Source organism: Pinus tabuliformis, chromosome 3_1 (genome assembly GCF_031772625.1).
Source record: "Pinus tabuliformis cultivar Carrire ecotype Pingquan chromosome 3_1, CPIR1, whole genome shotgun sequence".
NCBI lineage: Eukaryota > Viridiplantae > Streptophyta > Pinopsida > Pinales > Pinaceae > Pinus > Pinus tabuliformis.
In genome coordinates, this window is record NC_142301.1 from 719,823,568 (window position 1) to 719,842,813 (window position 19,246).

At 35.3% G+C, this 19,246-nt stretch overlaps 1 pseudogene; it reads right to left on the reverse strand.

Moving 5' to 3' along the window:
* Positions 1–475: 475 nt before the first annotated feature.
* LOC149189305 (UDP-glycosyltransferase 85A1-like) lies at positions 476–5,162 on the reverse strand (annotated as a pseudogene).
* Positions 5,163–19,246: the final 14,084 nt, after the last annotated feature.

Consider the following 19,246-nt stretch of genomic DNA (forward strand, 5'->3'; position numbering starts at 1 on the left):
TAGATGCCTCAAGCACTATGAGATGCCATGTAAGCTGGGCATAAATTTTTCTCTAGTTTCCAGAATTCTGGTTGGTGCTAGATCTTCTGTTAGTGCTCGGATCATTTAACCGCCACAATAAAAACATCTAGAAATAGAGTAGAGTCCAGTGAAAGAAGATACTTAAAAAGAAACATTACCGGTGCCAAGAATCTGATTTTAATTACTTTAAAACATTTGAAGGAAAAGGATGACAATTATGAGCCATTACAGTCTAGGTAGTACATGATTACATAATCTATACCAGATGAAGCCATTGAAGCCATGAAATGGAGCAAGTGTGATGACCATATTTAATATTTTCAACATCTAAAATATTTTCTTTTCTAAGAATGATACTGGTTTTGCATATGTGGTAAACCCACTTATGAGTAAAACCTGAAAGGCTTGAAAGCCAAGCTCTCTTGACATCTTCTGGACTTCAAGTCAAATGGCTTCATGTTTTGGATTGGTGCACTTTACTCATAGTCATGGCATTAACGAAAGTGTTTAGGTTCAGAAAAGAAGATCCTCCATGAAGGACGGCCTTTGTTACCGACTCTTTGGGTTTGGGAACGTTGTCTCTCATCTTCTTTCCTTCCGCTGTTCTCATCATTCTCCTCACAACATCCTCAACCTCTTCTTTCTTGACCACCTTGCGGTCATCCACATCCACGTCTTCAAAATCGAGGCTGATCTTCCACACCTCCTTAGTGAATCTGCAGTTGAGAAACCGATCGCCAAAATAGGGGAATCCCACTAACGGAACTCCCATGCTCATGCTCTCCAACATAGAGTTCCAACCACAGTGTGTGAGGAATAATCCCACTGAAGCGTGGGCAAGTACTTTCACCTATGGCACCCACTTCACAAACATTGCCCGTTTCTTTGTTCGTTCTTCAAAGCCCTCAGGCAAAATTGCAACCTGACCATCTGCGATATCTAACCTGAGAACCCACAAGAAAGGTTGTCCGCTATTTTCTAGCCCTAATGCTAGCTGCTCCAGCTGTTTTTTTGATTTGACAGCGGTGCTCCCAAACGAAATATATATAACTGATCCCGATCGTTGCATATCCATCCAGGTGAGGCAGCCCTCCTCCTCCTCCCATAGACTGCATCCCGATGCCCTTCCTTGTAAAAAATTGGGAAGAAAAAGAGGTCCAATGGCCAAAGTAGGACAACCATTCAAAGAGAGTGCCATTATTACATCCCTCCTGTTAGGCCTCCGAGTGATGGTGCGATGGGCGCCGGGCACGAACGCACGACGGGCACACGATGGGCGCGCGACAACCGCGTTTGCGACGAGCTGCAGTAGGAGAGTGACACCATTGCGACAATAGGGAGCGTGTGAAAAAAGACTAAGTATGGGAACGCACACTTATACCACGATTTGGACAGCCACAAAGCCGACTTGTGTAAAGGCGTTGTGGGCATGTATTAGTGGGTGTGTGGGGTCGGCCATGGGGCTGCCCACCCCTTTGTAAACACACGTTGAAATGTGTATAAATAAATGAACTTGGAGCTCATTTGTAACAATGATCTTCGCTCATAACTCTCGCATAAGGACAAGGGGAAAAGTGTGTAGTCTTGGAAGGACATGCACATATCTCAAGCGCATAAGAATTAAGGACTTCGTAAGTTTTCTTATGTGAACGGTTATGGTTTGAGGGAGTTCTAGTGTGCGGTTTTATGCAGGATTTGGTAGGGAGGTTGAGTGGCTCAGGTGAGCACTCCTTCTTATGCAAAGGTGCAGGGAATCTTGTAAAAAGGCTGGTTTATGCCTTGTTGTAAAATTATTCTAAGTGTTGGCTTGAAGATTGTCAAGCATCACTTGTATTTGTACTATTGAAGAAAATATGTTATAATACATTGTTGGGCAGACTTTCTGGGAGTTGCCCCTCCCTTTGTACTTGATTATCGTTGATGTTCTCAGTTTATTGTACATGGTTAATAATTGAGAATGGTCTTCACTAAAGTATAAAGGATAATGCTTTATTCGGTCGTAAAAACATAAACTAAGTATGTCCATGTTGAAGTAGGTGTAGTCCACGGGTGTTAGTATTGTTAAAAAGAAAGCGCTCAGTGGTGCCGCACCTCGCTACAAGCGGTTGGAAGATCACCGCAGGTGTAGGGGCGTGACACCTCCCTTCGAGCTCCTTGAACGTGTTCAATAATACACAGTCGCCTTTGCTTTGCTTCTGTGATTCATGGAGAAAGGCTTTGAAAAGAATGTCGAATGGATCTTGGGAGCGATAGAAGGTTAACAGGTCGGTCGGCTTCAGTGGTGGGAATGTTTCCGGGAAGACATGTGATGAAATTTTCTGGATTATTCGCCTCCGTTACTGAAGAAGGTACCAACATAGTATAGTTATTGTCTTTGCAGAGCAAATGAAAATAGTTGAATGAAACAAACCAGGATTTATAAGCAGAACGTAAAAACTATAACTATGAATGAATGTTTCATCTTTCATATTCGATTGCATCGAGACTCACCAAGACCATTTATATTTAGAGGCATCGATACCGATCATGCATTTTTATTGTGTAGTTAGGTCTCGTAAATGTAATCGTGAGAATTAGTTAAGAGAAGAGGCTAATTTTGTAACCTCGCTGTATGTGTAAGTATGTTAATATGGAGTTGACAAGTGTTTTTAAAATAAAAATAAAAATAAAATTTAGATGGAATAATAATATTTTTTATAATAAAAATATAAATATGTTAGGAATAAACTAATTAAAAGTAAAAAAATCTTAAATCTTAAATTTTTAAAAAATATTTTAACATTAAATTTAAATAAATTATTTGAAAATTTATGTTAACTAATTTATGTGGATATCAAATTTATATATATATATATATATATATATATATATATATATATATATATATAATAGTTAAATGAAAATATTTTGATGTTGTACATAATAAAATATTCAATGTGAGTTATCAATATAATATATTAATACTAGCTATACTTAAAAATATATTAATAATAAAAAAAACCATTTTAATTTGTATTGTAGAATGTCTTGATGTACATGTTATGTAAAATATTTTAATGTCAACTATGTATGTATTATACATTTTAAAAAATTATATATGTATCATGAAAAAATAAGTTTTTATGGTTAAAACCTTTGAAACTTAAAATTTTACAGTTTGGTAACAATAAATGATTACACATTGCATTTTGCACTCTAAAAAGTTTGAACATAAAGAAATTCAATCCCTTTAACCTCATGTTAAATCCATGCTTAAGATGGATCGATAATGGTTAAAATCCTCCTTATACTTCCTATAGACTTCTCGTAGTTAAACCAATGTTACTTTTAAAACGTTTAAATCTTAATATTTTACAGTTTGGTAACAATAAAAAAAAATTACACACTATATTTTGCACTCTAAAAAAATTTGCACATAAAGAAATTCAATCCCTTAAGCTTATGTTAAATCCATGCTTAAGATGAATCTATATTCATTAAAATCCTCTTTATACTTTCTATAAACTTTTAGTAGTTAAATCAATGTTACTTTACATTTTTTTTTTTTTTTCAAAAAAAAAATTCATAACATCCGTGTCAGTTCAAAAAAGACACTTTATGTTTGAAATCCAACATAAACATAGTTTCTGAACTCATATGTAAAATTTATCGAAAAGAGTTGGCTATATTCTCATGTTCAGTGTTTTCGGCATATTATTTTTTTTAGAAATTAAGTAAAATTTATTAAAATTATAAAACCTATATAATTTAAATGTTAAAAATAATCTAATATACAAAATTTATTTATATTTTTAAAATATCAAAAAATTATAATTTACAGATTTTTTTATCTTAAAAAAAAATTAAAACATAAAATACCAAAAAACACTTCTTAAAAATATTCACATAAACAAATAAATTATGAAAAATCCGGATACACAAACTTAATCTTGCTTCTACCTCTCACAGACAAATTATGTATCTCTCTCAATTGATTGCAATCATTTAAAACAATCCATCACTTAAAACGGGCATATAGAACATTTTGCGTACACTGAAAACCAAAAAGTAATTGTTTTGTCATAATGTCATACATAAAGTCTACCTATTGGTTACATGGCATCTAAATAATAAATTTGACAGTTTACTAAGTTTTGTGTTAACCTTGGTTCTTGGTTTTATTCGTACATAAATTGAAGAAGACATCAAATTAAATAATTTTAATCTTGGTTCTTGGTTTTATTGGTACATAAATTAAAGCAATCAAATTAAATAATTTATTTGGATCATGAAGGATGATTGAAGTTGGCATATAATATGAAGCGAAAAATTTATTAATCATGTCAGTGCGAATCATAATATGGTATTAATAATATTATTAATACAGAAATTTCAATTAATAGAAATTAAAGGATAATTTATAGAATATGATTTGATCAACAATCAGAAAATGTGAACTCTCTTGTAATTACTGGAAATGGAGAACATACCATTTACTGGAATATGTCCCTCAGAAAGAAGGAAATTGGCGTAGCATTGAGAAATGGAGGCGGCGGCACATACAGGCCAGAAGATAACCCTCGGCACTTTCATATTGCTTGCGACTTCCTCCGTACAAGACATGAAGGCGTCTGTGACGATGAACGTGATGGGTGGACATGCTGCTTCAGTGCTTCGAAGGAGCCCCTCCAAGGTGGGCCCTAACTTTTGCATGGCAACAAATAACTCGCCAAGGTTGGAAGTGCGACCATGGTCGGGTGGTAAACCATCTGGAATAGACAGAAATCGAATTCTTTGTCCTTGCTGGTCCAGTTCGGGATCGTTTCTGGAGAGAAGAGATTTAGGGTCTTTTGAAGCTTCCACCATGCGTTTGTGTATCCACTCAGTATTAACGAAAGTGACAAAAACATCCCTCATAGCCAGCAAATGGGCCAAATTGATGAGAACATTTACATGTCCCTGTGCAGGAAATGGCACAATTACTGCATGGGGAGCAAGTTTCCCCTTTTGCTCCAACATATTCATGTCATTATTGCTCGACATTATTCGTTTCTCTTCCGTTAATCCACTAAGGAGTTGAGCTACGACTCATACAGCTTCTCCAAGGGATTGAATACAATTATCATGGTGATTATGTTTGGTTCTTATAATGGTTAAAAAATCATGGGCATTGCACACAGCATGCTGATGAAAATTTGCAACCAATTTTCAACTTTTAGTTGATTTGGTCGGTTTACGTTTCCGTCATTGAGTACAACTTGTTATTTGTCTCCTGCTGGACCTCAAGAGTCAATGTCATGAATCTATCATGCGAGGAGACGTAATGCTGCTGGACCTCAAGAGTCAATGTCATGAATCTATCCGATAATTCATTAATTATCGGATAGATTCATGACATTGACTCTTGAGGTCCAGCAGCATTACGTCTCCACACAAAAAACTTAAAGTTAGGCGGTAATTCTTCACTTGTTGAAGTTAACCATGCCCACTACCGAGCTGAGTAGTGTCAGCTAACGAGAGTTCGGGCTATCGGGGGTGTTACGATCAGAAAAGAAGAAAGACAATGCTGTCTACTACCTTTTCCCCAATGGCAAAGGTTTTAGAATGACACGCTATGCCTCTCATTTATTGGTAGAGTTTTAGTGACAAGGTTGTAGAGGAACACGCTATGCTTTTCGTTTATCGATGGAGTTTGAGAGTTGTGTTTCTCTACGGATAATTTTTTCTGAGAGTTGTGTTTCTCTACGGATATATATATATTGTAGACTTTGTTCGGAAGAGCATAGATGAATGTGGAAAGAGAATATATGAAGATGTAATTGCGTATGATGTCTGCTACAGGTTAATTTTTCTTCTATGCAATATTAAAGACTATCCGCATTGTGCACGTTTCTTCATTAAGAACACTTATGTGCATTTTGCACGTTTCTTTGATAAGAACACTTCCCCTGTGCAGGGTCGAAAACTCACATTTCTTTATACATTTATTTTATTATAATAATTAATTTGAATTATTTATATATAATGGGTGTTATATAAAATATAAATAAATTGTTTATTATAATAATAATGTTTAGATATTTTTAGAAGAGAGAAAAGGTTTTTGATTGGTCAACCCATCCCACGCAATACACATGGAATAACTATTGCTAGCTTTCATCTTTATGGCAAATTACTCTATACTCAAGCACTCTAAGATGAGAGACTTTGCTTTTTGGCTTTTCTACTAAGCATGGGATTTACCTCTGCCACATGTGGGGCAATTCCTTTAGTCATTAGCGAGTGAGGGGATTGAATTGGGTGGCAAAGATAGAAGCATGTGGCATAAATTGTGAGCTTCCTTTCTGGTTTGGGAAATGGCTTTTTTTCATGCCATGGATTGGCATGCACAAAAATTATAGGAGACCTAGCTTCAAAGGTTGGCATTTTTCAGCTCATGCACTGAATGTTGACTAATGGTGGGGGAAAATCCTAGGGATAACATTGGACGCGTCCCTTGAACCACTCACAGTAACCACGACAATACATGTTGTAGGAGCGAGAGGCATCAACCATCAAATAGCTCTCATGAATATGCAATTGCAAGTCTCGTGGGTCAGTTAGCATTGCATAATTCTCTACATGTCTAATTCCTTTGGTTTTGTCAATACCTTCACTATTTTTTCTTTTATTTGGTGGGTGTTGGCTTATAATTCTTTAAGCTAAGCGAGGGGTGAGTTGTGGATTTTATATAACACCCATTATATATAAATAAAATCCAAAACTCACCCCTTTGTGGATTTTGTAGTTGAGGCAATGGACTTTTTCCATGCCATGGATTGGCACACATAGGAAATATGGGAGACCTAGCTTCAGAGATTGGCGTTCTTCAGCTCATGCACTAGATGTTGAGCAACGATGAGGGGAAAATCCTAGGGAAAGAATTGGACACATCTCCTGGGTAGCTGACAGTAACCACACCAACAATGTTGTAGGAGTGGGAGGCATCAACCATAATGTAGCTCTCATGACTATGCAGTTGCAGGTATAGTGGGTCAGTCAACATTGTGTAATTCTATATATGTCCAATTCCTTCATTGTTTTTTCTTTTATTTGGTGGATATTGGCTTGCAATTCTCTTTGCTAAGCAGGGGTGAGTTGTGGATCGAATGATGTTCACTCCTGGTGGTTGTTGGACCCTCCAAAAGTATTTTATCTACCCTCCCTCATGAATGGTATTCCATTAGAAACTATCATACCTCTCTCACAATACGAACCTTCCTGGATTTTACATTTATTTAGCATTCTCATTTCTAATCCCTCGGGTTTCTGGGTGTTTTGGGAGAAAATTCTATTGTGGCCATCATTTATCCAGTGCAGTATGTCCCGAGATTGAATGCATTGTCACCTGGGGTCTAGGGGAAAGTGTCCTCAATGTTGACCTCGAGCTCAAGCCCAAGCCCAAGGCATCACAACCATTTTCTAGTCTGCCACTCTTCTAGAGATTCAAGAAGAAATATACCAACTTGAAGCTTAGATCACTAGTCACGAGCAAGCCTACTCTAACTCAAAAATTCATGTAGAGGTAACCAATTGGGTTCATAACCCAAGACATGCTAGGGGAAGATAGAGCCAATACCTAAACTCCATCACCCTTCATTGGTTGATGAAGACACACCTAGGCAGATGAAGGAGAAACATGAATATCGTAATGATACAATCTCTTCTCTAAACGAAATCAAGCATGTACAATGTTACTAGTGCTCATCTCTTTGCTAGGTTATATGCTTGGTTTGCTCACCTTGAAATCCATATACAATGTGAATTGAAACTCCCTACACAAGCTAGAACAAGCACTTCATTTGACTCTTCATATTATGTTTCACCACTTGATAGTTGTCTTTTACTTTTTGTAGTTCAATCTATATTAGTTGTCATAAATTTCTTAATGCTAATTGCTATCAATTCATATTATGTGAAATCTTTTCCATGATCAAGAGATTTGATTTCCATTGAATTAAATTGTGACCATATAACATAAACAATACTATCTTTTAATATTTTATAGACATATTTTGAAGCAATACCACATAAATTTAAAAAAAAACCGTTCTCTATATAAAAATTGATATACTATATATAAATTTAATTTAAACTCTTAAATAATTTAAATGAACATATTTCCTTAATCATTACATTTTTACAAACCGTTTTTAAATAAATTCTATTTGACTAATTAATAATAATATATAGATATTTATAAAGCATTCATTATTATTATGTAATGATGTCTGACCAAGAATCGAATAACTTGAAAATGAGGCAAAATTTAAGTACTAAATTAGTCTAATTAATATAACAAATCGAATGAAACGTTTTTTTATATAAATATGGAAAGGAAATTGGAAAAGGGAAGAAAATAATTAACAAGAAGCGAATCGCATTAAATTATTTTAAAACAAACGCATTAAATTATTTTAAAACTTATAATTAATATATTTAAGTTGTCTAAATGAAATTGCAATAAAAATAAATAAAAAATAAAATATTAATCTATTATTTTTTTGGTTATTTGAATTAATTGATATAAAAAATGTATATAATTAAAAATAAATAAATAAATATATCACATTATAAACAAGTGCTATATGATAGAGATTTTTTTGTTGGTTAATTTAAATATAGGTAAATTAAAGTGAAGAACAATAAAACAACTATGTTACTTTGGTAATGAGAACTGTGAAGTAAATTATTGTTTATAGTAGAATTAACATTTTCTTCCAACATTTAATGTAAACCTTGGAGTTTTTCTTCCAAGATTAGTTACTAAATGATGATATCATAATTCTTACAATGAGAATTTGATCTACCTTTAACTAATCCTACAACTAAACTTAGATAGTCAAGTATCACATATAAATAGAGAGAGATGGAGAGAGAGAGAGAGAGTGAGAGAGAGTAGAAAATGTGTAAATGGAAATAAAGAAATAGAGTGTTGGGAATAAATTAGTCATAATGGTATAAACAACAATTACATCCATACGATTCAATTCCTTCAAATTCCACAATACGAGGGTTTTCAAATTCCACAAAAGCAGTGTTTTCAAATTTCACAAAACTAAGGTCTTGAAATTTCACTTCAATATACATCTACATACGTCGCCAATTTGTGATGCATAGTCTGGTGTGTTTACTCACGTTTTCTAATTATGCACTCAAATTTGAACTCACTATGTTGGAGTTTCCACATTCCACATTGCTATGGTTTTCAAATTCCATGGACCAAGGGTTTTCATAGTTCATAAAACTAAGGTTTTCAAATTGCATAATTATATTTCCTAATAATGCACACACGCTTTTGAACCATGCTAAGCAGGTAGCCTCGCTGTGGTCCTAGTTGGTAACTTGGGCATTACGGAGCCTAAACAACTAAGAAAACATGTGAATTCCTAAGAAGAAGCACACATTCTTGTGGGCATGCGTTCCTCATGATAGCGGCATTTCCACTTTTGGGGTAATCATTCTTCCACAAGTGCCCTTAGTTGATTCTCACTAGTTTTTTCAGTTATGCATAATCCTTCTCAAAGTTTTCATTATAGAAGTTCTCACAAAATTCGTTCATACACTTCATGCTAGGTGTTTTCTTATTAGTCTACATAGTTTCTTTATTTTACCACATATGAAATCATTTCCAGCCATATGTGATTCCACAACCACTTGCCACATGCTTATTTACAATATAACAATAGACTGCTAAGTTATTTCATCATGACTATCCCTAATTAAAAAAGCCTCCATCATGTTCTAGTTGATTTCTTACACTTGTTTGAGAAAATTCCACATATTTAACTTTATGTATCTATATATTACTCTTTTATGTTTATCTCATCATTATAGATTGGTCATGGTTATGAGCAATGCAATAGGTTATCATCATTCATTTCTTAAAACCCCCATTTCTTTATACTTATTTTTCTATCTTCTCATAGGTTTGTATTGTTTGAGGGGTGAGTTTCTTCCATTTTGACTTCATTCATATGTAATTTACGAAATTGTGATACTATTTATCATTTATAATTTATCACATTTAAGATTGAATTATTACAGTGTTCTTCATCTATCTCAATGTTTTCATAGTGGAAGAATTAAATGAATCAACTTGTACAGTCTTTTTTATGAACGAGTCCTAATTTGGGTATGAATTCTTCCAAAGCCATTTTGAGGCATTAAACGTTTTTTTCTGGGGTAAAAAAATTGTTCTTTGTGCGAGATCGTCTCGTACTCGAACTTTGTATGCAAAATTTATGCATCTCGCAAGTTTATCTACCATACTAACCACCATGCTACAAGTCGATGTCACATTAATCCCCGCTACTCATGCATATGTGGCTAGCCATGTGTGTAATTTAAAAAAGACTCGAGAATGTCCAAAATCATAACTCTAGTTGATGGTTGAGGGAGTCAAACTTTTCATATAGTTAGCTATTGTGTTATGTTAAATACTAGGACGCTGGGAGGAGTAGGGGTTACATTTCATATTATTACATTCTCTTCCATATTTAAGCAAAGAAATTGGGAGTGGGAGATTAGAGGGAAAAATAAGGGCTTAAGATTTTGTAGCAACTTTATAAGCCATAGGTCGTAGGTAAATCTATAGAGAGTACCTCTTTCTTTATATCTACACTTTTTCCATGCTAGAGAATAGAGATCAAAGCAACCTCATATTCTAGCTAGGTTTCTCCCATAAGGGTTTTCCAAGGGAAAAATTGTGCTTACTTTGATTAGTGTGTGTATTTATTTTCAATTTATATTGTTTGCATTTCAACTAATTTATATTTAAGCATACAAACAATAAATAAAGAATCTAAGTTCTAAAATAATTAATATTCATAGTGAAAAATTTAATATTTATCAGATCTATTATGATGGATTGTTCAAATGGAATATCCACGATAATTTACTGGTCATCTCCACATCTTTCCTAAATGAATAGTGTCTTCTTTACTACCACATGTTACGTCGATCAGTTTAACATTTTATGTGATTATATGTTACTTCATTTTTGATGTTCTTTTCTTAATGTCCATGGTTAGGCTTTTATCTCCATTCTTCCCATCTTCAAAATGCAATATCCTCAAAGAAAAAAAATCCAATGACCATTAATTAGTAGTTACGCTGAATAATCATCTTGAATCCATTTTATATTTGAACCCATCATTCATATCAACTGGAATTGCATTTTCAAACTCTGCCATGATCATGAAAAGTTAGAAAACTTTCTGTAAAAACCACATCATCAGAGTTTTGTTGATGCGTTTCGAACCATCCAGTGTGGTTCATTGCTAGAATAATATGAAGAACATGATATTCGCATCAAGTTAAATAGATGGAGAGAAAAATTTTAGTCGTTATAATATAACAGTTAGATATGACTAAATAAATAATATTTTAATATAAGGAAATAATTGTTCGAATATAGTTGTTAATATTGGCCATGAATGCCAAGTTGTTACTCTCATTAATCGTATCAGAAGATTCTATTATGAGGACAAGTATAAAAGACAAAGAATACTAAAATAATTACCAAAATTTATTTCCCACACATTACAACTATTTATTGGTCGTATCTATATTTCATTGCCCCTATAGCACTAAAAAGGTTCCAATTTCCTTTATCCTCCCTTAATTAACTATATAAACCTCATTGTGTCTAAAATGTAACAATAAACCTTTATATTCACATAAAGTTACTCATATTCATGAAGTCATATAATTTAAATTTATTTTTATTTTTTGAATGTGATGACCCGGGCCTCTCCCAGGCCACGACTACCACTACCAGGATCCTCAGTACACCCATGCATATAAAAACCTTCACCTCAATACCCGCCAGAGTGTATACTTAAATTCTGGAAGCTTATTTCATGATATGATATAATCTTCATGGCTTATAAAAACCCATGCTTGTTCTAACCGCACGGTGCTATCAAACCATACTCACACAGTACTTTTTCAGAAACTCGTAGAACAAACATATAAAAAAATGAACTTGCGCACAATTACTTACGCACTTCTCTGCTCTCGGCGCTGGCTGTATGCTGGATTTTATTCTAAAACAAAGATGCGACGGACCTATATAATCTGCCTTATTTCATGGCCTCCCAACCGGATCCATCAGAATTGACAGCTAGATCTTAAATATTACTGCTTTGTCTGTTGTTTTGGCCATACTGCGTATAGGCTACAGCCGGTTCCTCACTGGCGTTCGTTTCCTATACTGTTGATTGATAGAAAAAGTAGAATAATATCCCAGATAAGCCCAAATAACTGACGGGAACAAAAAGGTCACACCAACTTCCAAGATATTTTTTCCTGTGAAGAACCGAATAAACTACAAGGATGAATGATTATGATGGTCAGCTGTTTTTACTTTAATAAAACACTAATGTGGAATTTTAGTCCAGCTCAGGAATACGTGATTGTAAAAAAACGTACCAGGAAATCAATCGATGCATGACTTCACCTGGTCAGTCCATCCATAGCGTAGATGAGTCATAGTATTTGTATTCTGCAAATATACAGTTTTGGGCATTAAACACTATATTCTGCAAATATACAGTTTTATTGTTCAACATGGCTTCGGAAAGGCTCTCCACGCGCACAGGTATGTAACTATTGGTTTGAGTAGCTAAGAACTGCTTAGCCAGCGGACACCTTCTCCGCGCGCACGATTATATAATTAACAGAAACCTTTACATACATATTCAATACATAGATATCCACCGGCAATAACGAGGATAGCCTTAGAGATTCATCGAGGAAGATGAGAAAATCGCGGTGAAGAACAGCAATTAAACGGCGCAAGTGCAATTAGGTAGACTCAATAATAATAAATTGATGCAAAACGCTTTTGAGAATATCGCTCCACAGAATAATTCGGAGAGATCAGTGATTTAATCCATTGCATGACCGAATAACCACCACTGCACAAAACGCTTGCAGGCGTTCCTAATAAAGATATATGTTTAACTTATAAATACCCATGGCCTCTTTCAACTGTGATAAGTATGAGTTAGATCTTACCATAAGCACAGGCTCAAATATAATATCCGATGACTATATATTCGCTGCGCCTCTATACAGTTTGGCCAATGCAAATACAACGCGCGATTGCTCAAGCTTCTTCAACGGACCGGTATAATTAGATGTATTCTTTGACAAGTGGCCGTTCAGCTTTTCCTCAGTCGATTCAATTAACAGCTTCCCACCTTTGATATGCACCGTTAAGCAGACATAACTCACATCTAAGGCTACCACGCAGCCCACTTACGCAACTGGAAACTTAGATGTCACCGCATGCTTTGTAAATCGAGCACATAAAGATCACATAAATTGTAAATCGATGCACACAAGGCACATAATGGACAACTTAAACAAACAGAGATAAGAACGCAATTCCAGTGTGGACGGTTTCGTTCTTCAAAGAAGACCACAGCATCATAACAGATTCGGGCTAGTTAACAAATATACCATTGCGCGCTGGACAAACCCGATGTCCACCATTTAATCCAAGAATTAACATCTAAACATTCGCCGCCTAAAGCAATCAAATTATTCAACACATTCAGTTTATTACGCGAGTTGCAGAGCCATATCTCAGAGTTCATTAATCACAAACACATCCATATCCATTGAATTCAACTACTCATTTTTACATAAACCAAGCACATATAACAAATACATTCATGGCCAGATATGCAAATCCATGGCCCTTTTACAAACTGAAGGCTTACAGCCTTGCTCACTTCTCACACTCAATCCCTCACGCTCACTAATGTATTTTCCCTCAAAAAGTCCTCCTATTTATACAATTTAAAAAATTCATTTAATTAAATGCTCAATCCCTTCACTTCCTCAACAAACCCCTAAATCTCTCAACATCTCTAAAGGATAGATTCTCATCCCTAAAACTCTTGAAACTAAATCTAACTTAGGCTTATAATTAATTCTGAAATATTTCAAGGCTAATTTCTCTCTTGCTGTCCAATTATTTGAAAACATCACAAATCCTCTCAAAATCTCATAAATATTTACATAAAATTAATAATTTCTCAAAAACATGAGACCCCTAGGTTTAATAAAAATACAAGGTATTTTCCCAAGCTAATGCTCCTGCATTAGACTCCCAAAGTTGAAAATGACCATGATCTCCAGATCATGTGTTTTAAATCTTTGTCCGCCTAGATCCCACACTTTATGCTGTCTTGCTCCACTTGCTGCACTTTCACAATCTGTCTCTATTTTCATTTTGCTGCTGCTTCTTCTGCTTCTCTTCCTTGCTACTGCTGGTCTCTTCCGGGATTCTTTTGTCATCAGTCTTCTGATACTTTCAATTTCTCGGTCCAATAAATCTCCCGGCTGTTGATTTTTTGCTATCTGCTGAGCTAAGACGGCTTGCTCAGTTTGTACTGTCACTTGCTGACTTCTTACTTCTTTGCTTGTTTCTGTTCTGACTTGTTCAGTCTTCACAGCCACCCAGTCATCCATACCCTCTTGTTTTCTAGAACAAAAAACTTCTTCTTCCCTCATTTGACTTCTCAATTGAGTCAAATGTTCTTCAACAGTACCTGCATTCACAAAACACTTGTTAGAATAAAAATCAGAAGGCATCAGTGCCTTGTCCTCCTCTGCCAGCACTTCAGTATGCTGTTCTGAAGTCTCCTCCACTATCAGCACATCACTATGCTGATTCTCTTTGCCCAAAGAATCCTCTGAAGAATTCTCAAGACTGTCAACCAGTCTTTCTCCCACATCATACTCCGAATTTTTCAACAAATATTCTAGCAATGCAATTTCCCTGTGACATTGCTGAAGCATTTCACTATCACTTACAGTCCTTGCATTCATACACAACTTGTCAGTTTGAAAACTACAAGTCTCAACGGCTTTAATCGTCGGTTCATATACCAGCTCCTCCAGCTGCTCACCCTCTTCATTCACATGAACTTCCTCCTCAACAAAAACTGTAATCACATCACAACTGTCAGCTATAAAAACACCAGAGTTCACATTATCCAGTTGATCTGGATCTACCCAATAGTTCAAAAAATCATCAATAATCTCCTCCTCTTCCAACTCAGCTGCTCTGAGTTCTTCGCGTCTCAATTGTACATCCATTATCTGCTTGAGCTTTCTCAGCTCTTCCGTTAACTGCATGTTTATCTGCCGATTTCTTTTCTGTTGTAGCTTATGCCACTTCACTTTCTTTCCCTTCAGTGGAAAGATCCATCCTCTATTCTGGCTTTCCTGCTCTTGCAGCCATTCCTCTAGTACCTGCAATTGCACTTTCATTACTGCAATCTCTCTTTCTCTTACCTCATCAGTCATCTCACCTCTGTGGCATTCCTCTGAACCTCTTCTTTGATCCTCCATGATCATCTTCTCACTTGCCATGATTTGCACTAGCCTCTACGACAGCAATCTCTTCTGTTGTCACTTACCTCACCAAGCCCTCCTCACTCAGTCTTTTGGTAAGTACTTGGTTCACTGCCTCTGGAACCTCTTTGAGCACTCTCCTCTGCTCACTCTCTAGGCTGTCTCTTCAACTCAGGTTCTTCTTCAGGACACTGCAATTGTCCTCCTTATCTAGCCTTTAGCTGAATGCCAGGTTCAATGCCATCTTCTCTGCAACCAGAAACTCTCATCACAAATTTCAAATCAGGAAAAAAATCATTTCACCTTCAAGATCCTTGTTGATCTCGCTTCATCTCCCATCTCCACGGCATCTCTATGCTGCAACATTCACCAGTCTCAAAATCTGATCTTATCACATGCAATTAATAAAAAAAAAACTTCATCCTCCAAACAGAGCTATTCCAGCTCTGATACCAAAAATTGATGACCCAGGCCTCTCCCAGGCCACGACTACCAGGATCCTCAGTACACCCATGCATATAAAAACCTTCACCTCAATACCCGCCAGAGTGTATACTTAAATTCTGGAAGCTTATTTCATGATATGGTATAATCTTCATGGCTTATAAAAACCCATGCTTGTTCTAACCGCACGGTGCTATCAAACCATACTCACACAGTACTTTTTCAGAAACTCGTAGAACAAACATATAAAAAAATGAACTTGCGCACAATTACTTACGCACCTCTCTGCTCTCGGTGCTGGCTGTATGCTGGATTTTATTCTAAAACAAAGATGCGACGGACCTATATAATCTGCCTTATTTCATGGCCTCCCAACCGGATCCACCAGAATTGACAGCTAGATCTTAAATATTACTGCTTTGTCTGTTGTTTTGGCCATACTGCGTATAGGCTACAGCCGGTTCCTCACTGGCATTCGTTTCCTATACTGTTGATTGATAGAAAAAGTAGAATAATATCCGAGATAAGCCCAAATAACTGACGGGAACAAAAAGGTCACACCAACTTCCAAGATATTTTTTCCTGTGAAGAACCGAATCAACTACAGGGATGAATGATTATGATGGTCAGCTGTTTTTACTTTAATAAAACACTAATGTGGAATTTTAGTCCAGCTCAGGAATACGTGATTGTAAAAAAACGTACCAGGAAATCAATCGATGCATGACTTCACCTGGTCAGTCCATCCATAGCGTAGATGAGTCATAGTATTTGTATTCTGCAAATATACAGTTTTGGGTATTAAACACTATATTCTGCAAATATACAGTTTTATTGTTCAACATGGCTTCGGAAAGGCTCTCCACGCGCACAGGTATGTAACTATTGGTTTGAGTAGCTAAGAACTGCTTAGCCAGCGGACACCTTCTCCGCGCGCACGATTATATAATTAACAGAAACCTTTACATACATATTCAATACATAGATATCCACCGGCAATAATGAGGATAGCCTTAGAGATTCATCGAGGAAGATGAGAAAATCGCGGTGAAGAACAGCAATTAAATGGCGCAAGGGCAATTAGGTAGACTCAATAATAATAAATTGATGCAAAACGCTTTTGAGAATATCGCTCCACAGAATAATTCGGAGAGATCAGTGATTTAATCCATTGCATGACCGAATAACCACCACTGCACAAAACGCTTGCAGGCGTTCCTAATAAAGATATATGTTTAACTTATAAATACCCACGGCCTCTTTCAACTGTGATAAGTATGAGTTAGATCTTACCATAAGCACAGGCTCAAATATAATATCCGATGACTATATATTCGCTGCGCCTCTATACAGTTTGGCCAATACAAATACAACGCGTGATTGCTCAAGGTTCTTCAATGGACCGGTATAATTAGATGTATTCTTTGACAAGTGGCCGTTCAGATTTTCCTCAGTCGATTCAATTAACAGCTTCCCACCTTTGATATGCACCGTTAAGCAGACATAACTCACATCTAAGGCTACCACGCAGCCCACTTACGCAACTGGAAACTTAGATGTCACCGCATGCTTTGTAAATCGAGCACATAAAGATCACATAAATTGTAAATCGATGCACACAAGGCACATAATGGACAACTTAAACAAACATAGATAAGAACGCAATTCCAGTGTGGACGGTTTCCTTCTTCAAAGAAGACCACAGCATCATAACAGATTCGGGCTAGTTAACAAATATACCATTGCGCGCTGGTCAAACCCGATGTCCACCATTTAATCCAAGAATTAACATCTAAACATTCGCCGCCTAAAGCAATCAAATTATTCAACACATTCAGTTTATTACGCGAGTTGCAGAGCCATATCTCGGAGTTCATTAAGCACAAACACATCCATATCCATTGAATTCAACTACTCATTTTTACATAAACCAAGCACATATAACAAATACATTCATGGCAAGATATGCAAATCCATGGCCCTTTTACAAACTGAAGCCTTACAGCCTTGCTCACTTCTCACACTCAATCCCTCACGCTCACTAATGTATTTTCCCTCAAAAAGTCCTCCTATTTATACAATTTAAAAAATTCATTTAATTAAATGCTCAATCCCTTCACTTCCTCAACAAACCCCTAAATCTCTCAACATCCCTAAAGGATAGATTCTCATCCCTAAAACTCTTGAAACTAAATCTAACTTAGGCTTATAATTAATTCTGAAATATTTCAAGGCTAATTTCTCTCTTGCTGTCCAATTATTTGAAAACATCACAAATCCTCTCAAAATCTCATAAATATTTACATAAAATTAATAATTTCTCAAAAACATGAGACCCCTAGGTTTAATAAAAATACAAGGTATTTTCCCAAGCTAATGCTCCTGCATAGAATGGTTGTACATATTTATCAATATTAACCAAATTATCCCCATCATAACTCAGTCCACAACAGTAAAATTAATATTTATACAAAAATATAAATCACAATAAACATTAATGTAAAAGTGTTTCCCAAAAATTTCATATGAAAACAATAACTTCTTACATATTAACTTGTTGCATGTCTTACTTTTTGGAACTTGTTATAGAATATTTGAATTCATTTCAATCATTCTTCTGAATTGTGGAATATGCAATTCTCTAACTTTAAATGTTGTTAAAACAATTACACTAAATTATATCTTAATAAATATCATATAAAGACATTACCAATTAAATAAAAATAGAAATAAAATAAATCTCATTTAAAAATATTATTAGTTAAATGAAAATAAAAATAAAACACAAAAACATTACCAATTATACTTTACCAAATGTATCATGAAAACATATAAATCATTATCATTAGAAAATATTAAAATAACATTACCAAGTGAAAAGGTATCACAAGAGATCAATAAAAAGCTATGGGTTCACCTTATAGATAATTTATTTTCCTCTTTTAATTTTGTTTCAATATTTTATTTAATCACTACGTATCTTATATATAAGAAGAAGTTATACAATATGGATGCAAATGGGTTTCCAAAAATTGCTTCTACCTTTAGCCAAAACCTCCACCGTCGATTGAAGTGAGGATGGCATAAGGATGCCCAGTCTTGGCTAGACTATTGGGGAATAAACAGGAGATCATCTTACATAATTAAGGTAATATCAAAAATAATATTTCTTCCAAATTTAAAGAGAAATTGTTGGAAAATAAAGAGTTGCAGGGAAAAAAGGAAAGTGCAATATTATAAGGAGGTGATCACCCCAATCTGGAAAACCAAAATTATCTCTCTGTCTTGACAAGTGTTAAGCTGAAAATGAACATTTCCAATATTAGAACCAATTCCAATGAGTTTCATAAAGAAATTAAGCATTGGTGAATTCTCAAAACACCGTGGG